Source organism: Notamacropus eugenii, chromosome 2 (genome assembly GCF_028372415.1).
Source record: "Notamacropus eugenii isolate mMacEug1 chromosome 2, mMacEug1.pri_v2, whole genome shotgun sequence".
NCBI classification, from domain to species: Eukaryota; Metazoa; Chordata; class Mammalia; order Diprotodontia; family Macropodidae; genus Notamacropus; species Notamacropus eugenii.
The window spans coordinates 536,448,407-536,455,836 of NC_092873.1; positions in this window are offsets into that span (position 1 = coordinate 536,448,407).

Sequence of the window (7,430 nt, forward strand, 5' to 3'; positions counted from 1 at the left end):
CACTCTAGAGACTTCAGCCTAGAAGTGGCTGAAATCTCTTCAACAAGGGATATACACACTCTCCACCATAGAGATCTCTACCCCTGCTCCCATTTCTCATGGTAAGATCATAGAGTAGAAGCTGCAAGGAGCCTCTCTAACTGCTTCATTTTATAGATTAGGAGCCCAAGGGCCAGAGGAGTGACTTGGATGCAACCACATGTCTAATGAGGGCCAAAGGCTGGCTTTGACTCTAGGTCTTCCCAAGTGAGTCTAGGGCTCTGTTCACATGTTGTGCCGACATTTTCCGAGATTGATGTGATGATGTACTGGGATCAATAGGCAGCTGTCCAAGGGAGGCAATCTGAACCCAGTTTGTCCTGACTCATCCATGATGCTGCTGCCTGCCCCTCAGCCTAACCCTTGGGATGGACTCCACATTTATGTGGAGTGAGATCACTCTTACTGCCCTCATGCTAATATTGGGAGATCAATGGAACCATTCTGGGTTGTCCTCTTTATGCAAGGAAAGAAAGAACAATGATGGGAAAAAATCTGGGCTTGTTGGATGGGTTCAAGTCTATACCTTTTAACTCGAAAGAGGAACCACATCTGGCTGGGGAACAAAATTGAAGGAGGTGCATTTGTAATTCTATGCTTGACATCGTAAATGCAGCCCAAAGCGATCACAGGCACAGGAGAGCTTGAGAACAGTCTGAGATCAGGGGCAACAAATCGGAGTCCTCTGGACTAAGAAGAATGAAACCAGATTTTTACCTGTTACTGCAATTAGACCCACCCAAACCCAAGCCTTTATCCAGTGATCATTTTCTCCCATCCTGTGAGATTCACAACAGAGTATCATGGGCTCTGTTGGTCCTAAGCGAGAAGCGATGAGATCACTTACCTTTACCAGATGTCTAGGGAAGCCCCCATAGTCTAGCTGAGAGGCACTCGTAGCCCCAATTTATAGCTTTTTCAGCTGGGTGTAATTGGAGTTCTTTAACTTTAGAGAGCTTTGACTGGTTTAGGGTTAGCCTAAACCCTCTTTGTTCACCCGCCTTCTATGCACAATGACAAATACTGTTAACCCCAGGACTGGTGGTTAGTATCAGCTTCCCCTAATAATTCTCTAGTTTCTGCTGTGCTTTGCTCAGGCGGGTCAGACCTTATCTTCAGGTTTGTGCTTACATTTAGAAGGACATTGAAGTGCTGGATAGCATCCTTCTAAGGGTCCACCAGGATGGTGAAGGTTTTAGAGTTCATGCCATTGGGGGAACCCAAGGAATCAAGGATGCCTGGCCTAGGGTGTGGGGAGAGGCCCCTACTAGCTGTCTTTAAAGGGCCCACATAGGAAGAGTCATTCACTTTATCCTGTCGGGCCCCAGGGGCAGAACTTGGGGCTATGGGGAAAGCTATGCTCCAAAATATCTCCCATTGTTAGAGTGGGAAAAAGCCGCCTTGTGACCTGTTGGGCTCCTCTGTTCCTGAGGGCTTCAATCAAAGGCAGGATGGTGGATTATGTTGTGCAGCAGATTCTTGGATGATCAGACTCAACAGGTGCCAAGGGCCCATCCAGCTCTGGGATCCTCCAGGGTTAGAAACCTCACCTCAGCGGTGGAGTGTAAGAATGTAACGTGTCTTATGTTCTTCCTAGGAAGGGACCGACATTTATATGTGGGCTGAGAGAACAAGTGTGAATGTTTATAGAAAAAGCAGTGGTCTGGAGGGATATGGGATCACAACGTGTTAGCAACAGGAGTTGAAAGTCCTCAGCCTCCCTCCTGAATGAATGGGCATGTTGATAATGGCCGCTTGTGGAGGAAGGAAGAGAGGTGTTTCCAGGGTCCTGCTCAGACTCTGGGAGAAGCAGTCAAGAGATGGACATGGGGTGTCATCCCCTCGAGGATGGATCACAGAATCCTCAGCCTGCCCTCTCCCAGCCTCTGCCCAGCAGGCTTATCCTGCCCCTCAAGGCCCATTCCCCAGGCCAGTCCGCATCCCACTCCTAGGAAGCATCTTAGGCTGGATTTGAACTCCAGGCCCGATGCTGTGTGCATTGTAGGAAGGGAAGGGGTAAGGAATAAACATTGATATAGTACCTACTAATTGATTAACAAATAGGATCTCTTGATCCCCCAACAACTGTGGGAGCTTGGTGCTGTTACCCCATTTCACAGTTGAGGAAATGGATGCAGGCAGTAGTAAGTAAATGACTTGTTCAGGGAAACAGCGATTAAATGTATGAGGCTGGATTTGAATTCAGGTCTTACTGACCCTACATATAGCACCCACCCTGTCCACGGTACCACCTCCAGGCGCCTACATTATCCTTGTACGTACAACCTGGGCACAACGCAGAGGGTTAGACACTCATTGAATGGTGAATGTCACCCAGACAAAACGTCTGAGGTGGTTCTGTCAGACGAGGCGGTCTTAATGCGCTGAGCATAATTGGGCATATTGGAAATGTCGTTCCTAGAATTCCCCAGTCCTGACTCAAACCAGATGGACTCAGAACATACAGTATCAGATGATAAGGCCTTGGTGAGGCTGAGCTCTGACCTAAGTTGTTCCAGGCATTTGAAAGGTGATAGCAGCAGGATTTCTAAACCTGATGAAATGTGTAGGTCGTTCATGGAGCAGTCTTGTACAGAGGTGAGGAGCCAAGGGCTGAGAGGACCCTTTCTGAAGAAGCCCCTGCACCTAACTGCCCAAGGCCCATAGGCTGCTTGGAGGGCCCTCACCTGTCTTCCAGAAGCCACATTCAGTAGCCTAGGAAAAACAAGACACCTCCCCAGCCCAGCAACATGGGGCGGGGGGAGTGCGGGTGGTCAGAGGCACTTTCCCTTCCAAGCCCCTTGGAGGCAGACTCTTTTGCCTTTTTGTATCTCCAGTGCTTAGCACAGGGCTTAGCAAGTAGTAGGTGCCTAATAAATGTTTACTGTCTGACTGACCTTTGACCTCTTGTTGAATAACCTTGGGTCTTCTAGACCCAGGTGATCTCTCTTCCTGTTCTTAGATGGTTAGGATAATGCATTGTACTTATTAATAGTAGATGTTAAAAGGGTACTTTAAGACATAGACTTACCCTCAAGGTCATAGAGTAAAGGATGATAATGTAAGAAGATGGGCTGCATCAGAGGTGGTCAGTGGTCCAGCCTGCTTGGGATGTCAGGAGACATCAAGGAAGGCCTCCAGGCCACCCAGTGGACCCTGTGATGAATGGAATGGGGGAGATGGACAGATATCGATAGGGCAGGATGGAATTGAGGAGAGGCCGCAGTTGGCATGGCCTGAAGGAGTGTAGCAGTCAGGCCCTCACTGTTTCTCACCTGGACCAGGAATGTCAAAGTCATCTCCAAAAGCCCAGGATTGGCTTTACCACACCCCTTGCTATGAGGCTCCAGGTTCCCAATGCTCTCTCAGTTAAAGCACCAATCCTTTTGTTGGGCATTCCAAGCCCATTTCAGTCTGGAGACTCCAGATGCAGATGGTTCTGGCTACAGAAGTAGTGGGGAAAAAAAGGGTGCTCCTAACCACATGGTGGGCTGACCTGGAATCTTTGGGCAAGGGCAGACTCTGCTGTTTTAAGCCTGTCTCCCAAGTGTGTGATGTGGGTGATGCCCTTTCAGGAGCTCCAGGTACATGCCAAACCCCCATCACATACCAGAGAAAGCAAAGCAAGTCGAATTTCCATTTTATGCACAGGAACTTCCTATTCTACAAAATGTATATTGAAAGGTTCATTTTGTTTGGATGGCTTGGTGCTTAAGACTTTAAAAAATAGAATTCTTTTCTTTTAAAGAAGGAAATAGCCATGTCACACAAAGAAACTAGAACTCAGAATGGAAAAGCAGAGTTTGGAAATAATGATAACAATAAGATTTACTAAATGTGACTCTGGGCAAGCCACTTGACCACTGGCTGACTCAGTTTCCTCCTCAACAAAAAATGGGAGAATCATGAAAAGTGAGATCACCTTTGGAAAGAACTTCACAAACTTGGAAGCGCTATGTAAATGAGGACAGTTGTGCCCATGGTAACGCCTTTGATCCTCACAACCCAGGGAGGCAGGTGCTGTGATTAACCCCACCTCGGAAATGAGGAACCATGGACAGTGACTTGCCGTGGGTCACACAACCAGCCAGTGTCCGAGGCCGGGTACCAACTCCCAAGCTATGGCCACTGGACCACCTGGTCACCTGGGGCCCTGAGTTCCGAGTTGGCAATGCTGATTAAGGAGGCCGTTGGGCCAGCCAGGTGAAGTCGATGGGCAGAGTGGAAGCCCCATGGAGGCAGGGCCACTTTGAATTGCTTTAATCTCCCATGCTTAGCTCAGTGCCTTGGACACAGTAGGTGTTAAACAAATGGTGTCTGTGGGAGGACCAGCAAGCAGTTAGAATTCCCCACCAGGAGCTGAGTTTTAGGGAAAGTTGTATTTGCCAGCCATCTGTATAGAGGTAATGACTGCAGGAGGGTGGGGGGTGGATGAGCTCTTCTGATCTTATCAACAGAGATGGGAGACTGCCTTCCCTTGGGGGTTAGAGGAGGAAAGGGGACTATTGATGGAGACAGAAAGGGTGCATCACCCATTCCCTAAAAATATGTGGAGTGTGGTGATAGTGTACAAACAAGGGTTAAATGCCTTTTATTTGTCGGATCCTTTACTGATTATTCATTCAGCAGATATTTGTTGTTGTTTGGCTCCTGCTTAAACAGGCCTATCCAATGAATGGGCATTGCCTCATCCTAAGAGAGTACCTGCAAAGTCCCAGTGCATCCTGGGTCTCCCAGTGCATCCTGGGTCATCTCCAATCATCCTGAAGAATATCTGGTCCCTGGAATCAGATGGCTCTGGAGAAGTGAGGCAGGTGACCTTGCACAGCCCTCCCTCACTCAAAACAAAGTCAAGTGCAAGTCATGTCATCATTTCTCTGATGGCATGGTCTTCTTCAGCAACAAAGGATGAACACAATTTATTGTTGTTCAGTTGTGTCTGACTCTTGGTGACCCCATTTGGGATTTTCTTGCACCAACGAAATCCCATGTATTTGCCTCCTAGATGTGCTCAGTGTCAGATCAGCTCAACTACATCAGGGTGTTAGGACTCAGGCAGACTGACCGTTGCTGCTGTGTCCTGCCCCCCAGGTCCCATGTTTAGAGAGGGGCTGCCTTGATGATTGCCTTTCCAGCTTCCCTAGGGTTGGATGGCCCAGCGGCTTCAACTTAGTCCTTTTGACTTTGTCCTTTTCTCAGGAGAAAGAAAAACACTTTGGCTCTGCCTGACTCCCCCTGGCTGGTCTTCAGGGTCTGTCCCATGGGTCACTCGAAGCCAACCAAAACAGACCCAAACCAAGAAATATATTCAAATACCCCCGCCCCCACCCCCAGGTAAAGTCAGTTTCCAAAGCAGTGACAGGTGTTCTCTGGACTCTCAGAAGTTCACTGCCAGAGTCCTACACATTGGTGACCTTGTGTCTTCCTTACTGATAGATGAGTCTGTCCATAGATGGGTCCTGGGCTCAGTGCACCTGGGGGCAAGGTGAGCTCAAAGGGCCCCAGGTTGGCTGCATCCCTTCTTTGTTGTGTGTGCATGTGTGTCTGAGTCTGTGCATGTGTGAATCTGTGCATGTGTAAGTGTGTGTATATGTGTGTCTGTGTGAGTGCATATGTGTGTGTGTATGTGTGTGCATGTGTGTCTGTGTGTGTTGCAGTAAGGTAATTCCAGACTGTCCAGTTCCAAGAGTGTCCTTAGCCAGGACACTCTGTGCCAGCTCCCTGGGCACCAATGACAGTGCAGCACTTCTCCCCCCCATTGTCACTGCAAAGCCAAAAGGGCAGAAGGGGGGGCATCAAAATAGCAACACAGCCCTCTCTTTTGCAGATGGAACTCCCTGGGGCTTCTCGTGGGGCGCTCAGCTCCCAGACCTGGCTGCTTCTGGTCCGGGCACCTTCTGTTTACAATACCCACCATCGTCCCAATATTACTTTGACTTGGCCGACAATTGGAAGGGCCTCCTTTTTATTGAGGCATAAACATATAGAGGGACTGAGGAAAGGAGGAGCTGGGATGAGGAAGGGGAGGGGGCAGAAGGGGAGACATGGAGGGAGAGGCCGGCCTCCTCTTTTCTTCTAGCTGCTTTCCTAGCAGGAACCTGGACCCCCAAGGGCACCGTCATAGGGCAGAGTGGGGAGACTCTCGAGCATCTGCAGGCTCTAGACCCCCCCCCCACTGAGCCATCCTCCCTGGACTGCACCCAATCCAGTCCAACGAGCCTTCCTTAAGTGCCTCCTACTGACCAGGTAGGAGGTGATGCATTGCGCTAGGAGGGCTCACCTTACAACTAGGAAGAACTGGGCTCACTCCCTGCCCCTGCCTTCATCTGGATTGTGTGACCATGGGCCAGTCCCCTAATGTCTCAGTGCAGGTGCCATGGCTGTATGCTGGCTCAGCACCATCCCAGGTCTAGTCCCTGTCCTTCTTCCTCCTCTCAGTGCCATGGATACAAAGCCAAAAGCAATCCCTACCCTCCAGGTGCTTCTCTTTTATGGACAGAAATCTTGTACTCAACACTGGGCTTCTAGATGCTAGAATCTTTGGGTTTGGCTCTGGTGGCGGCACCTCCCTTCTACCTGCTTGGGGCAGTGAGTTCAAGATAGCAGCTCTTGAGGGGCTTCTTGGCAGACCTCTGTCTCCACAAAGCAAGAGCACCCGGCTGAGCCTGTATCGTGTAGTTCAGGCCACGGAGGCAGCCGAGGGGATGTTTTCTTCCCTGGATTATCCGAATTGGCCGGCTCCCCAGTCTGTAGGTACCAGATAATTGCTCAATCTTCCACTTGGCTTTCTCTGTGTAAATGTGGCCACGGAACCCTTTAGTTTCTATTCAATGCTTCATTCCACCCTCCACTGTTTAAAAAAGACCTTGTGGGGGAAGTGGGGCGGAAAGAAAGGTCACCTTTCAACAGCCGCATGGATCTTGGTTTCCAGAATGCCATTACAGAACAGGAACCCAAGCTGGGTTTATAGAAATTGGGTTTTTTATACTGTGTGGATTCAATTGGTTCCCTGCTACCCTTCTCATCTTTCCCACTGAGCCCACACACAACTGTGACTCCTTAAGCCACTGCTTAAATACACTGAAAACTTTGGTTGTAGTTTCACTCTGAGCTTGTCTTTGTGGTGTCACTCATCAGGATGCCCATTTTGCCACTTGTCCCTTTCTTAACCTTGAACAGCACTGGCTCATCTACCGGAGGGATTTGGACAATGTCCCTGACCGACCTGGCAGAAACCTCAGTGGTCATGGGGTCCAACCTCCTCACTTTCCAAAGGAGAGAATTGCAGTCCAGAGGACGTTAGTGATTTCCCCATGGTCACATAGCAACTGGCAGGGCTTAGAAGTTTCTAAAAGGCATTTCAGCCCTCTCTCCTCCTCTGGTTCAATTCT